Consider the following 17,237-nt stretch of genomic DNA (forward strand, 5'->3'; position numbering starts at 1 on the left):
CTGTAGAACAAAGAGGGGCACCTGGTTTGTCTTTTGTGTGTGAGTAATCACTTAAGATTCACAAAAAAACACGTGCCCTAACATTTGCAGAAACCCCTCCACGTCTTTAGGAGGCATAAAGCCCAATATTTATATTATTAGTTATCATTATTATTATCAAATACCAACTTTATTTACTTGTTTAGATAGCTCATTGTAACCAAACTTATTGCCCCTCTCTGTTGTCATCTGCTAATGTTCTTTGTGTTCAAAAGACATTTACTAAAAGCAGCAGGCTCACTCACTTTAGAACACAAAGCCCTGCCTTTAAAGGAACTTATGAAATTGATTTATAACCTAAGTCAGTCTGTATCTTACACATATGGAAGAGAAATTTGGAGACAGCATTCATGGTCAGTCTTTGAATATTAACACCTACATTTGGAATATTTGAGCTAGGCTGAAGAGCTTTGGGCCATATTCAAGGGTTAAGCATCCAAGATACTGGTTGGAAGGTTCATTATCTGAAGCTTTTCTACCCACCCCCATAGTCCTTTTAAAAGTTAGGTATTCAAAGAAGGAAATAAAGCAGAGAAAGGAGATAAATTTAGTTTAATATATCATAATAAGGAAGGTGATATGAAAGTGGAAATAGAGATTTTTGCAAGATCAGATAGATTCACTCTGTAGTAAAGTGGATAGCAAGGATATGGGGCATTTAGGAAAGAAATTCAGGGGTTGGATCAGGAAGCTTATATGGACTTTCACCTTTAAACAGTTAGGTCATAGATAAAACATAGAAGAGAAGAGCTGGGCCTGGTGTGGGAAGCCTAGTCTCAGAATCACTGCCTTCTTCCAATTAGTACAGCTGCTTCTGTGTCTGGACAACTCCTGTTCTGAAAAAAAATTTTTTAAAAATGAATCCTTTTTGTCTCTTTATGTTTCTTTCCTGAAACATTACTGAGTTCTTGAGATTAGCATGTAAATTCTGGTCATCCTTACATTAACTTTTCAATTATGTTATGATGACTATTCAATCCTCAATTGCCCTTTAAGAATTAGTTCATCATTTTTTCCATCCATCACTTTTTAATTCTGTTGACTTAATTCTTTATAGATTCCCCCCAAATGATACCACAATGATAGCATCAAGTCACTTCCATTTCTCAGGGCCATACCCAATGGAAGCTGATTAGTGAATACTTTCAGAACTGTTTTTTTCTCATATCCTCTTTCTTCCTATCTAGTGATAAGCTCTCAAGGAAGCCATATACAATGATTCTGATAAAACGCTAGTCATCTCCTACAGCAGTCATACACTGGAGTTCTTACATAATGGCTGCTCACAGAGGTAAATCAGTCAACATAGACGATGGACAGGCAACTCTAATTATAAAGGGGAGTAGAAGAGAGGGCAGGCATTGGGACAGGAGCTGACAAGCCTCTTGGCAACTTTAACCCAAGAGTACTGGTATCCAGGCTGTTGCTTACAATGCAAAGAAAGATAATGTAATACAATGCAGAGAATGAGTAAGATGAGCCTGGCCCGTCTGGTGTTAGCACAATGCAGAAAGGGCATAAAGAAAGGAGGATTAGGCTCTAATGAAAAGGATTAAGAGCCCACCCTTTAGATTCTACATCTGGCTTCATTTGTTCTTTTTCATTGGTTTTGCTTTGTTCGTTTTATTGTGAAACAGATTCCCATTATGTAGCCAACACTTACTTGGAATTTGCTATGCAGACCTGTATAGCCTTGACTTTTTGATCCTCCTACCCTCTGCTTCTTAGATGCTGGGATTATAGGTATATGCCACCAATATTGAATTTTGCTTTTGTTCCCAGTTGTTTCAATTCACCGAGAACTGTGAATTGGAATGGTTGAACTGTCCAGATGATAAAGGCGTGCCTACACGGTCTACCGTGCATTCTGATTTCTTCACTCACATCAGCCTCAGTTAGCAAATTTGGCAAATAGCCCAAATTTACCATCTTTTTTGATTGGGCCATCTTTTGACTTTTTCTATTTTTCCTGTCTACCCAGAGTTAATTTACAGAATAATCTCTAATAAGATAAAGTGACACTGACGATTCTATTTACCCAATCAGCTAAACTGTACATACATCCATACATCATTTGAAACAGGAAACACACACAGAGAGAGAGAGAGAGAGAGAGAGAGAGAGAGAGAGAGAGAGAGAGAGAGAGAAACAGGGGGACAGGGTAGGGAGGGGGAGAGGGGAGAGAGAGGGAGAGAGAGGGAGAGAGAGTGAGAGAGAGGGAGAGAGAGGGGGAGAGAGAGAGAGAGAGAAAGAGAGAGAGAGAGAGACTTCCCCTTACTTTTGTGTCTCATGTTCAGAAATTACAAGAAACTCTTATCATTTGGAAGCATCCTTTGATTGGTAGGCAGTTGGAAGCTACACAATCGGCTTCTTGTGGCCATGATAATCCATACTTTCCTGGAAATGCCATTGCTAAGTCCTAGGAACAGCCTACCTGTCCATGTTTATGTTGGGTGGATTTTAGGCCATTGCTCCTAATGTGGTCACTTTGATTCAAGCATTAATCATCATCTGAAGACACTGTTTTAAGGACTGAACTGTGCCTACAGATAGCCTCGATGAGCAACCCCAGTTATCTCATTAACTTTATTTCATCTGAAATCTTTACAAGGTGGCCCTTATCTCGGGAATGGCCCGTACATTGTGAAGTCAAAGGGCAGAGTCACAAGGTGTAGTACAAGCCTGCCTTGACTTTATGTATATCCCTTGGGGCCTGCAGTCCTTGCATATGCTTTCCTGACACCATATGGTGTTGCTTCAAAGCGTCAGTGGCATCACGCCCTGTGAGTATCCAAGCTGCTTTCTCCTGTTGGCCAGAATAAGGGGAAGGAAATAAATGGCTATCTGTTACTCAAAGTGATGGAGCATAGGGTATACAGAGCATGCACAGCCCAGTTGCTGTTCATTGGGCAATGGAAGGGTTTTATGACTTCTCTAGTACAAAGAGGCTAAGCCCAAGACTGTGGCATTGTAGCAGCTGTTTGCTTCAGAATTAGCTAATGAGCCTCTTTGTGTTTGAGCATTGGAACCTCTCCAAAACCCATTCAGGAGGGAAATTAACAAATGTCTCTTCTGTTACCTCTAGATAAATCTTCATGATGAAATATGTAACAGTTCTTCCTCTTCAATCTTGTGCCTTTTCCCCAGTGGATGGACACTCAATTGCCATGAAGGAAATATAAAATAATAAATAACTCGATTCCTTTTTTTAGTTTTTAAAAAGGAACAAAGGAAACTATCAGAATGAAGTTTGATGCTGCTGGTTGGGTGCCACTGTAAGACTCACAGCCTTCAGACATATTCTAAATATACCATGGTAACTTATAAATTTCCGATTGTCTAAATAACAGTTATTTATGTAACTTACAATAGCTGGCAACAGTGAGCATTGCCTGCTTTTAAGAAAGTGGGTAGAGTAGTATCCTGACAAATTTCAGTTATAATGGACCATCTCACAGGGCTACGCTGCACTCCTCACTTGTAACTCTTTGTAGCTAAGATTTTATACAGCAGAAGAGTAATTCTGATATGCCTTTCCTTTTTTCATCAGTTTTATTAATTTTTTTTGAAAATTCATATTAGCATTTGCTAAGCTTTTAATAGCTATCGTGTAGTATTCTGATTTAGAAGATACAAAGATGTGTAACCTAGTCTTAAGGTTTTCTAGGGGTTCAGTGCAGTAGTAGAAAAGTGTATGTGTGTGTGTGTGTGTGTGTGTGTGTGTGTGTGTGTGTGTGTGTGATTTAAACATGTAATTATAGCTTAATATATTATGCATCTCTTACAGGCACAGTAAAATAAAAAGGAAACAATCAACTTTGACAGCCACTAATGTGATTCTTCAAGAGGAAAACAAAAAGTAATGGAATGTTAGCAGAAGTTGTAGGTTAGAGAGATAGGTGATGATTCCTGATGTTAGAAGTAATCTAGGTTGGTGAATTTAACAAAGAACTAAATATCAGGCATGAAGCTTTTGCTTCAGTCATGTGTAGGTGTGCTTATTCCTTTGTGTATATATGATCATCTGTGTATGTATGTCCTGGTAGATTTTTGTGTTTGAGCTATGTCATAGTAAAATAAAGTGACTTTTGAACTTCAAAGTAAAGATTACTTTGAAAGCTATCTATATAATGCAAGGGGATACCAGGATCCTAAGAACAATATATACTACATACTTACATTACATAATAGTAATATTATTGAACTCATAGATGTAGAAATGTGAATCTATATTAAATACCAGATATTCTTCTCTTTTGTCCCATGCTATGTCTTTGTCTTTCTCAGCTCTTTAGTAGGTAGATCTCAGTCCTGCAGATCTAACATCCCCACTCACTCACCATTATAGATAGAGGAGTCCTAGAACCCCTGTGGCTAAGCAGAGAATTCCTAGGTTTGGGAAGAGACTGGACTTCTCTCTCATTGTTAGATATAGGTCCCTGCCACCTTTGCCTTTTTTTCTCAAATAAATAGAAAACTGATGTACAGGCTAGCTTCTGATGTTCCAGGCTATGGTAAATACTCACTAGGGACAGGAAATTGGCTTGGATTTTCTGTACATAGGATGTAAAAACTGATGCCCGGGAGTCCTTGCTGGTAACTTAATCAGCAGTGCCTCTGATAACCTAAAGTTCTTATGTTTCATAAGGTAGTTAGTGAGTAACAATGCCACAGAAAAAAGGCAAGTAATCCCCCAAGTATCCAAACCAACAGACATGTTTTTATTTGTTGTTTTTTTATACTTAACCCCATCACATGCAAATATGATGGGTGTGCTGATTAAAGTTGAATCTTGATCCTATCATTTCCAATTTAAACCTCCCATCTCAAGACCCCCCAAATTCTGTAGCCAATGTGCTTAAACACACTTCTCTATATAATTCTGTTTTTAATAATCTTCCATCAAAAGAGCTTAAAGACCCTTTGTCAAGTCACTTTATCACAGCCAATATGTATGTAGCAAGATATCAGACCCTTAGAATTACAAATCGTATTACTTTTTCATATTGTTTCATCGAATACTTGGGAAGGGAGAAATTGGTGAATTGGTTAGCATCCACTCATATCCACCACTTTGATCACAGAAAGGACAAGTGTTTATGTCAAGTTTTGAAGGAAGATGAAGAAGTGTATCATATAAACTATGAAACAAAGTAAGTCAATTCTGGTTACACTGGTTAGAGTTATCACTCTATCATTAATGGAGAAGAGATAGAAGCTGATAATTTACTAAATATCTCTTGGTTCTCCTTAGATATCACCAGGTGGAATAAATGTTACAAATTGTGCTTTTCAGGGTAGATTCAGCTGATGCTCACTAATACACATAATTGCCAACTATTAGTTATCCACACATTGTATGCCAATTCTGTTGATTGCTTTAGAAACAGCAAGTGAATAGTCCAGTCGTCGGGGGTAGCTTCTTGGAGTTTCCTGTGTAGAGAAATTTAAAGAATAATTTTTAGGGTGGCAAATAGTATTACATATGGTAGATAGAGAGATATAATTGATAGGGTCTCACTGTTAGGATCAAGATTATAACTCCAACAGGCAGGAAATATTAAAATAAACCAGCACAAAACAAGCCAGGCAGCATTTTATCCTCTAGAAAATACTGGGACACACTTAATAAAGTTTAGGTGGTAATAGAAGTAATTAGCATGGGAAATTGTTTATACAGCTATTTAGATTTTATGTTGGCCTTTAACAGTTTGAATATTTATAGGCTTTTCTGCAATTAAGTTATAAAATTTGAAAGATAAGAATGTCCTGAGAGAAGCCAGCATTTATTGATTTTCATTTTGTAAAAGTCACCCCACTGCCCAGGAAATTCCTCTTAATTCATTTAAATAAGTTCCTCTTGGTGTCTTACATATGGCATCATGTGAAAAACTTGCATTTTTATGTGTTTTTATCAACATTTGTATTGGCAAACTTAGTAATATAAATGTTATCTAAATAGGAAACCATACGTTCTCACAGTAGATTTACATCTTTTATAAAGGCATTAGTAATTTTATAAATATATGCAATGAAGTATGATCATATCCACCCTAAAATTTCCCTCTCTAACCCTGCCCAGATATCCCCCAACATTTCTCACTCTCAATTTCATGAAATCATATTTCTATTTTAATAAGCCACTAGGTCCATTTAATGCTTTCCTTACAGGCATGTGTGTGGATTCATCCGCCCGAGCATGAGCAACCTACTGGGGATCGCCCGCCCATAGAAAGCCACCTTTCCTTCCCCCAGCAGCTATCAACTGCCATTATCTCCTTGGTTAGGGGTGGGGTCTCATAAGCTCCTCCCAAATCCATGCTGTAATTATGTTATGCTATTCATTTTGCATTATGAGATTTATTTATTTATTTATTTATTTATTTATTTACAGCTAAATATCAGCCCTTCTTCTCCTCCCAGTACCCTTTCATGTAAGTCCTCCCCCCATTCCCCTTAGAAGGGGACGCCCCCGGTGTCAACCCCCCCCCCATACTATTCTAACATGAATGATGACACCTGTCAGGACACTTTCCTGAGAAAGAGGCTAGAAGCGTTTTGCTTTTAAAACTAGAAACATTAAGTCTTGTATCATAAAACCTTGTAAAGTTAAAGACAAATACAGTGTCCATCTGTCCTTTATACTACAAGGTGTAGAATGAATTCTGCCAATGGTTCACTTTCCTTGGCAGGGAGAGCAATGTGTGATCAGGATGAGGTGTGAGTCCCTCTAGAGCATGAAGTCTTCTCCCAGGAAATAGCCAGTTGTAGGAGTGAGCATAAGAGACTGGCTCAACGATCAGAAAACAAAATTTAGAATGTATTTTCATTCAGTAGTAATGATACCTATTTTTTCAAGGAACATGTAAAAATACATAAAAAAATAAAATGAAGAACAAGACCAGCTTAATTACAAGGGCAGTTCTTTATACTGGTAGCTGAAGACTTGAAACAAAATATTATAGAAAATGCATAGAATATAGAGGTGCCTCAGAGGGTAAAAGCATCTGTCACCAAGCCTGAGGATTTGAGTTTAAATCTCTGGGGTCCAGATAGTGGAAAGAAAGAAGTTACTCTTACAACTTCTCCACATGCATGCATGGTGCACATATACATACACAGCAAAATTAAATAATTAAAAAAAACCGAAAATGCATACATTCTATGTGACGTGACAAAGGTAAGGTAAAATGTGAATTACTTAAGTAAATAAGTAGTTAAACTAGACCCATATGCTTCTACAAGGCCACAATACTGGTCAAGTAAAACACTGTTACATGAGAAGACTGGCATCAGTAAACACCAGTCCCTGACCACCTTTGCTTCTCTCTTGATGCTAATAAGTTATGATGCGCCTCCATTCAGGAGCTTTCTATACATAGGATTTAGAAGCTGATGCCCAGGAGATTTTGCTGGTTCTTGCTTAGCTGCTATGCCCCTGCCTGCCAGAGATCATTGTCCTCCATTGCCAGTCGAGGGTGCCTAGGGTTTCGTGAGGCATTTAGTGGGTAGGAGTACAAGTCAATACCTTCACCAAGTGCCACCACTACTCAGTGGTGCTGGGATTTGTTTCTACATATGTTGAACCCCACCCCCCACAAATGACTGCATAACAGAGTATGCTGCATTTATTTCATCTGTAGAATGATAAGTAGCCCAAGGATTGAATGCAAATGTATGTATATCACATGTACTAGAGCACACGCAATAGCCAAGATCATGAATAGATAAGAGTGCTATTATTTATTTGCCATCAATTATTGATGAGATCAGGGGGCTTTCAATCTTGTTAAAGTAAAGCTATTTGATTTAGGTTGTGAAAAGTGTATGGTATGTAATAAACGGGCAAGCAATGAACTCCGATGCTATTATTTGGGACTGCATAAATCTACAGAACCATCTAGAGACTCACATGAATCAGTGCTAATGCCAAGGCCTTATAAATCACAAGACTTACGGTACCTAAAGATGCTACATCATCAGTCTATTCTTCAGTTTTCCTTTCACCCAGTTACACCTATCTCCCATGTTTAGGGCTTTTTAAGGATTTTGTGAGTTCCCATGGAAACCTGAGTCAGGAATGCGGCATAACAATTCACGGATTCTGAAGGGCTTGTCTATTTTACCTGGGTCACCTGTTTCAGGTAGACAATGAACTTCTCTGGAACAGCACCCTTCCTTTGCTTTCTTGAGAACTAAAAATCCAGAGCAAAAAAAGAGTCAGCAGAAGACTGTCTAGATGACAGAAAGGCCAGCCACTATGCAATTATTCGAGAGGAAGCTCCCATTTTTACTGCAATCTATTGTTTTATGATCAGATAGACAATTTTGTTTATAATGGTGAAGTCCCCACTTTAAAAACAACAAGCAAAAACCAGGACATTCCCCACACTAACTAGCAGAGAAGTGGGTATGTAACTGAAAGTGTGACAAAAGTCTTGGATGTGAAAGTGTTGGAGACAGTGGTTTCAGCCAAGTCTAAACTGGATGGTTGATAACATAGCATGCTACCAGCATGATCCCCAGGATAGTTTCACCAGGCTTACTGTATTTCCTGCCATGGTAGAATTGAATGAGACTTTGGTGTTCCCCCTTTACTGTCTCTGAGACTGCCTCAATGTAACAAATGTGAATGGTGTTGTCTCCTTCAATTCTACTGCAGCAGAAAATACAGTAAGCCAGGCTAAAATATCCTGGGTCTCATGCTGGTAATACACAATGGTATCAATCATCCAGTTTAGACTTGGCTGAAATGATGATCTCCCAAAATCCAAAATCTAACTCTTTTAAAGCTTTGGTGTGTGTGTGTGTGTGTGTGTGTGTGTGTGTGTGTGTGTGTGTGTGTGTGCCTTTTTACTTTAAAACTAGCAAAGGTAACCATTATGATTATTAAAAGGAACTAGGTGAGAAAAAAGTGTCAAATATAAGAACTGGTTGGGAGCAGAGCAAGCAGATATGCAATCCTTCATAGGAAGTACAAGCTTAGAATGCATGGATACAGTGTTTGAAATAAAAATTTCCTTCAAGGAAACCACACAGAGGGAAGGCAAGGCTCAAGGTTTGTTGCTAGCCTTACCATACGCTCACTGTTCAGTTATTTATAAACGTAAACAAAGCCCAATTAATCTTTAGCTCAAGGAAAGTAAACACAAGAGAGGCATTGGTCATGGGGAGCCTTCTTTGAGGGTGTGTTTTGTCTTGTTGTTTTGCTGTGAAACCTGGAAACTCATTGCCCGTATTTTGTTTTTTCTGAGTCTTGCTCTTACCCAGAGGCTTGTTCTATGGAACTTATTATCAGTCCTTTGGATGTAACATCTGCCTTTAGATTTAGATCTTTCCTCTATTCTCTGTCTCTCCTTCCTGACTTTCCCCCTCCCCACTATTTATTATAGGAATTGCACTCAAAATTAATTATCAGTCATGTCACGTCTTGCAGTGCTAATAATGGTGGTCGCTATTGAATTATGGGGAATGTGGATGCAATTTTCAACAGACTAATTCCTTCTCCTGTATCCAGTGAAATAACATATTAAATACCCATGACTAGCAGATTATACTCAATTTCCATAACAAACTGGTGAGATTTCATTATCAGAGTTTCTAGAATCTACTCACATGACTTTCTCCTAACTGTTCTCTGGACTGATGTTGAATGAAGGGGATTCTTATCTGAAGCGGAAGCTGCTTAGTGAGATACGGATTTATCAGTATCTCTTGTGGGCCAAAGAGAGAAGAGGAGCATGTGGTTCATGAGTGTGAACCAACATAGTTTTCTTTTCTTTGGGAGCTGACTGACTGATGCATATGGTGTCCCATTCCATTGTATGCAAAGAGGAGTCCTTTGACACATGATTGACACAGTGTCATGCCTGAGGCTTGCAAGAAACTGGCCCATAGTGAAACATGGCTAATGTATGCTGTGGGCATTGATTGGGAGTTTTTTCTGCTCCACTCTGAAAGATCTCAGAGAAGGGGAAGGGAAACAGAAGCAAAAAGGAAGAAGGAGTAGAAGGAGGAGGAGAAGGAGCAGAATCTTGATGCACTGTTCAATGCACAGTGATGAATGTATATTTATGACCTACCAGTTCCCTGGAAAACATAAATATGCTGCAATAGACATTTTCATCAAACTCTTAAGTGAAAGCTATTTTTGTGCTAGCCTGGGCTCAAACTTGGCATATATAAATGGCATTAAACTCTCACAGCAATCTTGTGAACTGTTATCTTTATCATTTAATGAAACAGGCACTGGGACGTTAAGTAACTACCACTATTTCAGAGTTACAGAGTTAGTTGATAAGTAACAGGCAAAAAGTCAGACCCAGATCACTGAAGATCATATTGGTCATGCCATAGAATCATTGGTGATCATACTGATTGATTACTGCGTGTTGGTCTGGCTTAGTCAGGTGGCAATGGAAACCTCAGAATAGAAATAACAAAGTCATCTTGACATTCTAATGTTAGAAATATTATGCTAGAGGAGGATAGAAGGGCTGCTTAGAAGGAGGAAAGAATGAAAGATTGAGATCAGTGACATGTGGCTTTTCTAGCAATGCAGACAGAAGATCACAAAGAAGCAGCTGAACCACTGGCAGGTACAGTGGGGTTAGGAGGAAACATGTGACAATTACTTAAAGGATGCATGTGGTACGTCTTGCATTTGAAAGAATGTGGGGGAGAAGAGCCATTGAATCTGCTCTTCTGGCTGCCTTAGAACCCCTGAAATCACTCTGAACATCTTGAACTAAGAAGCAAACAAAAGGATTGATGCAGAAAGTGTGGGAGCAAAGTTTACAGAGAGCAGGCTCAGAGAGGGCGAGTCAGGATGGTAAGGAGTTCTGAGGAACTTAATAAGTTTGAAGAATTTCTAGAAAGCAATTATATATTCCATAGTTTCCACTTAAGTAAGCTATTGAATTTACACATGTATGTAATATATCAATCCATCTATATATTATAATTATATGTTACAATTTAATATATACTAGATAGATTGACCGGTAAATAGATGATAGATAGATAGATAGATAGATAGATAGATAGATAGATAGATAGATAGATAGATATGCATGGATGTTTGCATGTGTGTATGTATTGATACATATACACCAGGACATAGTGAGAATTAAGTTTCCTATTGGGTTAGCCTATGCCACTGCTTTTATAAAGATGGAAGTCTAGAGACAGAGAAGTGATGAGTTTAAGGTCATGTAGCTAGCTGCTTACCATACCTATTCATTTGCACCATACTTTCCTGTCATTGTCAAGTCTCTATTTCCTGGAAAGAATCTGTACGTACCAACCCTTGTCCTAAAATGACTTTGTATATATCCCTACCTGGTCTCTGACCCAAAACCCTTCACATTTATCTGTCTATCTGTCAAGAATACTGTGAGCTGGTGGATTCCTAGGCTTTGCTTGTTGTATGTATGGGCCTCATGGGGCCAGTGGTAGATGTCCAAGAGCCATGACATTAAAATTCAAAATTACCCAAAGAGATATGCGGGCAATAATTGATTGAACTTATGTGGTAATTTCTTCATATCAATCTATGATCTGGGTCTATGTCATTATAAGAAGCCCACCTTACATTTTTGAGATTCAGTCTGTAACTGAACCTAAAGTTCATTGATTTGTCAGGACAGCATGCACAATTGCTCTTTTTGTCTCTGCCTCCTGAGTGCTAAGATTGCATGCGTGTACTACTATACCCTGCTATTTATGTATATAAACTCAGGTATATGAACTCAGGTCTTCGTTCTTGTGTGGCAAGCACTCTATCAACTGGGAACATGCCATTGAAATGCCAATGACATTAAACTTTGGAAAAGCAAATTGTGAAACCATATGCGTATGTAGTTAAGACTTTAGTGTAATTAGTAGCAAACATTTACAACAGAGACAGTGGTCAAAACTAACTAATAGCAAAGGGTAACCTACATTGAAAAATTGGTTTCTTAATTAATGTAAGCCTGGTTAAAAGCAATGTTTTCCTTTCTATTCTCAGACCACTCTTTCCCTGAATAGAAGATGTGAATAAGAATGGATATAGAAGAACCTACTAGATAAAAATGAAAAGTAAAGAATAAAAGTCCCAGACATCAGTCAATATATCTCTGATGACTACTGTGTTACTAGTGACAGGGACAGATTTTTCTGGAATTTTAGATCTGTTATACAAGAAACAGTAAAATTGTACTATTCTCTCTCTCTCTCTCTCTCTCTCTCTCTCTCTCTCTCTCTCTCTCTCTCTCTCTCTCTCTCTCTCAACAATCCACATCCTCTTAGGACACCTAAACTTTAAAATACAAACTTCTGTCAAGCTGCTGGTTTTGCTATAGTGAGGGTTTGTTCTTACCTACCATGATGTAATGCTTCTATCCCAGTCATGTTCCTAACGCCTTCTAACATCTGCAGGGCGGGGGGGGGGGGATGTAATGGTGCATAGCAGTAACACAAAAGAGCCTGAAGAGGAATTTCTTATTAAGACCACACTGCATTGACTTGGAGATAAAAGAAATTCCTATTCCTCATATTTTTGACCTGAAGTTTTACTTTGTAGTGTTTATATGAGTTATTAATATTGAAGACTTTCTTGTGGTGTGTGATGAGTTTCAAAGATTACTTTTTCAAATAATAAAGTAATATTCTTATTTCCCTACAATGTTTCTGACCACAAGATTTTTTTATGATATTAAAACTGAAAATTACTCAAAGAGATATGCTTCCAATAATTGATTGCATCTATGTGGTAATTTTGTTATATCAAGTCCATGATCTGGGTCTATGTCATTATAAGAAATCCAATTATATGATCTTATATGATATTTGCTTAATATTGTGAGAAATATAACAGCTATAAGGGGAATGTTACACAGTACATTTTTATTGTTATTCTGTATGCCAGATACTTATTTACTTAAAGTGTGTAAAGATACACACTTTACAAACTCCCATCCTTAAAATTCCAGAGACTATGGAAACAAAATACTATATATATGAAAAGATAATTGTCTTCATAAAGTATTTCTTAACCTGAGTACCTATTTTAATAATTTCTGAGATGTTTACCTTAAATATCATGAGCATTGGTTCCCAACCTGGTGACTACTGATATTTTCACTAAGTAGTTTGCCACAGAAAAGACATTACTTGGAAATTAATAGGACAAAAGCATATGTCCACCATGAGTAGGTACTGTATAACTTTTGCAGTTAATATTATGTGAACTGGTTTTAGAATAGTGGTAAGAATTGGATGAACCAGTAGAAAGTGAGGTAGAAGCAAATTCTGCAGATGTTAGAAGGCGTTAGGAACATGACTGGGATAGAAGTGTTACATCATGGTAGGTAAGAACAAACCCTCACTATAGCAAAAATAGGAACTTGACAGAGTTTGAAATTTAAAGGTTTGGTGTCCTAAGAGGATGTGGATTGTGGAAGAATTTTGATGGCAATAATGATTAGTTTGCCATCAATGGGAAACTACACATGCATTCAAAATGAAGGAGTCACTTCATGAGAAAGGATTTAAGGGTATGTAAAAGGATGATTGAGAATAGAAGGGGGATCGATAGGAAGCTTGTTAGGATATTTCCAACTTAGTGGTTAAAATACTCGTATTAACATGATAATATTGGAGTATAATAAAACAAAACAAAACATTTTGAGAAAATAATCTGTTCATGATTGATAATTAGGCTTTGGAAGAAAGAGAAAAATCCATGGCTCAATGAACAGAAAATTCACACACACACACACACACACACACACACACACACACACACACACACACGATTTCGTTTAGTATTAATTGAATTTGAGGAAAGAAAATAAACGTTTTTCATATGTTCAGGAAGATACAGAAAAGGCTGATCAGAGATGCCCGGTGGAGATTATGAAAATTGGAATTAGAATCCATGTCCAAGGAGAGAAAAAGACAAGGAGTAAGATGTTTGAGAATTTGCTTTAAATTTTTTATTGGATATTTTATGTATTTACATTTCAAACGTTATCCTCTTTCTCAGTCCCCCCTCTCTCTTATCCCCCTCCCCCTGCTTCTATGAGGATGCTCTCCCTCCCACCCACCCTCTCCTACCTCACCTCCCTGGCATTCCCCCACACTGGCAAATTGAGGCTTCCCAGGAGCAGGACTACTATTAATGCCAGACAATGACTTCCTCTGCTACATATGTGGCTGGAGCCATGGGTCCCTCCATGTGTACTCTTTGGTTGGTGGTTTGGTCCCTGGGAGCTCTGGGGGGGGGTCTGGTTGGTTGATATTGTTGTTCTTCCTATGGGGTTGCAAACCCCTTCAGCTCCTTCAGTCCTTTCTCTAACTCCTCCATTGGGGTCCCCATGCTCATCAATGGTTAGCTGCAAGCATACTAATCTGTATGGGAAACGGGTACAATCTCAAGAATAAAGGAAATTTAAAGAAATTAGATAAAGAAAAGTCACAGGGTGAGACCTGAGGCATGTCTCCAGGTTACAAGTAGGAGGAAAAGTGAAAGCACAATTTTGAGGAAAGAGAAGGAACTGAAACCCCCAAAATGGTGCCAAGAGATGAAAGAACATCCCATGTATCAAGAAACAAGTAACACCAGTACACAAATCATCAAAATAAGTCCGGTCAGGACTGTTACAGTACTTGTGTACAAGCCATAGGTATTACAGGATAGTTTTCTATATTACATGAAATGATGGGGATTAAGTACATAGTTCAAAATTAGGCTCAAGAAAATATTGTATTCTAATGCATATTCACTTGTAAACATAATTAGTAGTCACCACCCAGCAATACCATACATCTTTCTAGTTCTGCATATGAATAAGGTGCACCCTCCAGTTCCAAGAAATTGGTGTTGAGATAGAGATGGCGTTATGAACAGACCCATGGCATTTTGTCAGAGGAGTTCCTTATGGGAGAAATACACATTATGGGAAGAGGGATCAGGAAGAAAGACTACACCCTAAGTATGATTCCCTTGACAGACAAGATATGATATTAAATTTTACTCCTAGGCTTGTAAATTTGGTATGTTAGTTCATGGAGTATTGAATCTGGATAATTGTATTCTTCTACTCAATCCTGGGGGGACAGGCTTTGGGAAGATCCAGGGTCTGCATCTTATGGCATTTCTCTGTGGTTAGAACTTTGACCTTTTCAGCCACTGGAATGGAAATCCTGTGAGAAATCAGAGTGTCGTTGAACAATGGGTATTTTCAATAGCCCAAAAGAGACTCGAACGTTAGATCCAATTTATCCATTATAAAGACATAAATTACTTATAATATGGCAAAGCCAGAATTGGACCAAATCCAACCCACTTCTTTAAGGTTCCTTAGTTGTCATTCAAGCAATGGGCCATTTCACAATTGGCCGAATCTAAGCTTTTGATGTGTTTATTTATTAAATCTTGCTATTCAGAAATACTATCCTCTAGCCAGCAGCACGTGAATCAATTGACTGTTGTCACAAATGTCAAACTACCATTTCAGACCTACTAAATACAATGTGCGTCTTGGCAAGAACTCTAGGGGAACTGAGGACATACAGAGAGGTGCAGGCTAGACTAATAATGAGAGCTCGAGCAAATAACCACATTCCCTGTGCTACTTGGAAATGTCAGGGCATAGTGGCAGAGCCATGGGTCGTAGTATAGCTTAGCACCCATGCCATGGAAGCCATTAAAATAAAAATAAAAAAAACCATCATTTTTCTCATTTGAGATGTGTCATATAGGTTTGCACAAATAAATAGAGAGTTCTGATGCACTAAAAGCAAAAATAGGTGTCATTGTTTTTACACAGGGAATTGTCCCTAGGCACAAAAGCAAGGCTATGTAAAGTTTGTTAGAAATACTTACCCAAAGCATCAGATATGGTTCATGTGCAATTCATTCTAACATGCTGATTGCATGACTTCAGGAATGATTTTAAGACACTTTAAAATGTTGTCTTCTCGGAAGTAGTATATGCATTATTATTCCGATTGTATCACAGAATTGTTTAAGACCTAGTGATCAAGGGCATAAAAAAATATTTAACATGTTGCATCCATTTTAGGAATGGCTAGGTACATATCGCTTTCCTGTTAATACTTATCTATTTCATTAACATTAAGCACTTAATATATGATCTTTTGTGCAAGAATAATGGAATAACAGACTAATAAGTAGTCTGTGGAAAATTGAATAATTTTAGCCTACATCATATTAATAAATTCTGTGATACTAAGAATCACGGTGGTATCTAAGAATCCGCTTTTGTAGTCGCTCTACTGTGTGACTGGTACGACTCTTTGTTTCTTCTGTCGCTGACTTTCACCTGTCCCAGGCAAGTGCCAGGAGCTCACCATTCCCTTACTCTGCAAAAGCCTTTACAGCTGCAGACGCAGAGCGGAGCAGATGAGCACAGCAGCCTAAGAACACATGTTTGCCCTCAGCTCAAACAACTTGTCTGACTCTGTCTTTCTTAGGGACACGTTCCTTTCCTTTCATTTATATTTAATCAATTGTCTGGTTTATTTGCTGGTTTTACAGTCTAATTAAAGTCACAGCGTCAAGGCGGCTTAAGGCACGGCAGCTGTAGGTACTTACACTGTCTACAGTACATTGAGAGATAAAGAACAAGTTGGCACAGCCTCTTCCTGTTTGGTTCCTACACATAATTGAATATAGGCACGGAATTGTATCCTGGCTTTCATTAAATTCTGCTATTAAACCTCCAGAGTCGAACTAATACCTGACTGTGTTCTTACACGTTTTCTCCCCAAAATAAAAGGCAAATAGTCATATCTACGCGGGAAACCAACTGGTTCTAGCATCTCATTTAGAAAAAAAAAGAATTCTAGCCTTTTCCATCACTCTGACCATATCTTGGGAATCTCTCTCTGTCCTGAGACATCATTTCTCACCTCTAGACTCTTACCCTGGATGCTTAACCTTAATGCCTTTTCTTAATTCCAGGACGCATAAGCACGTCACCTATGTTCAAAGCAGGAAATACAGATATTGTATCCACCCCATGGCTGAACCACTGATTTAAACATCGAGAAACCTCTGGGGTGGGGAAGGGTCACATTATTATCATCCACTCACAAGGGGCATTAAAAATATGTGGCCTGAATTGCTTCTTCTAAGTCTAGTCTCTGTTCCCTGTTCAAGTGACCAATGTGGCACATTTTTATAGGCT

At 38.2% G+C, this 17,237-nt stretch overlaps 1 protein-coding gene and 2 long non-coding RNA genes across 53 annotated transcripts in view; 2 read left to right on the forward strand and 1 right to left on the reverse strand.

The window, feature by feature from the left end:
• Nrxn3 (neurexin 3) overlaps positions 1 to 17,237 on the forward strand; it is a 1,631,407-nt gene that overhangs the window by 1,398,548 nt on the left and 215,622 nt on the right. The gene's annotated exons all lie outside the window — the stretch shown is intronic.
• LOC134479455 (uncharacterized) lies at positions 5,252 to 8,108 on the reverse strand. The gene is made up of 2 exons (XR_010052763.1): positions 8,002 to 8,108; positions 5,252 to 5,472 (listed from the first exon to the last, which is right to left on the reverse strand). It is a non-coding gene; the product is annotated as an uncharacterized LOC134479455 (long non-coding RNA).
• LOC120093220 (uncharacterized) lies at positions 5,368 to 12,306 on the forward strand. The gene is made up of 2 exons (XR_005486336.2): positions 5,368 to 8,449; positions 12,050 to 12,306. It is a non-coding gene; the product is annotated as an uncharacterized LOC120093220 (long non-coding RNA).

The sequence above is a fragment of the Rattus norvegicus genome, chromosome 6 (genome assembly GCF_036323735.1).
Source record: "Rattus norvegicus strain BN/NHsdMcwi chromosome 6, GRCr8, whole genome shotgun sequence".
In the NCBI taxonomy this organism is placed as follows: domain Eukaryota; kingdom Metazoa; phylum Chordata; class Mammalia; order Rodentia; family Muridae; genus Rattus; species Rattus norvegicus.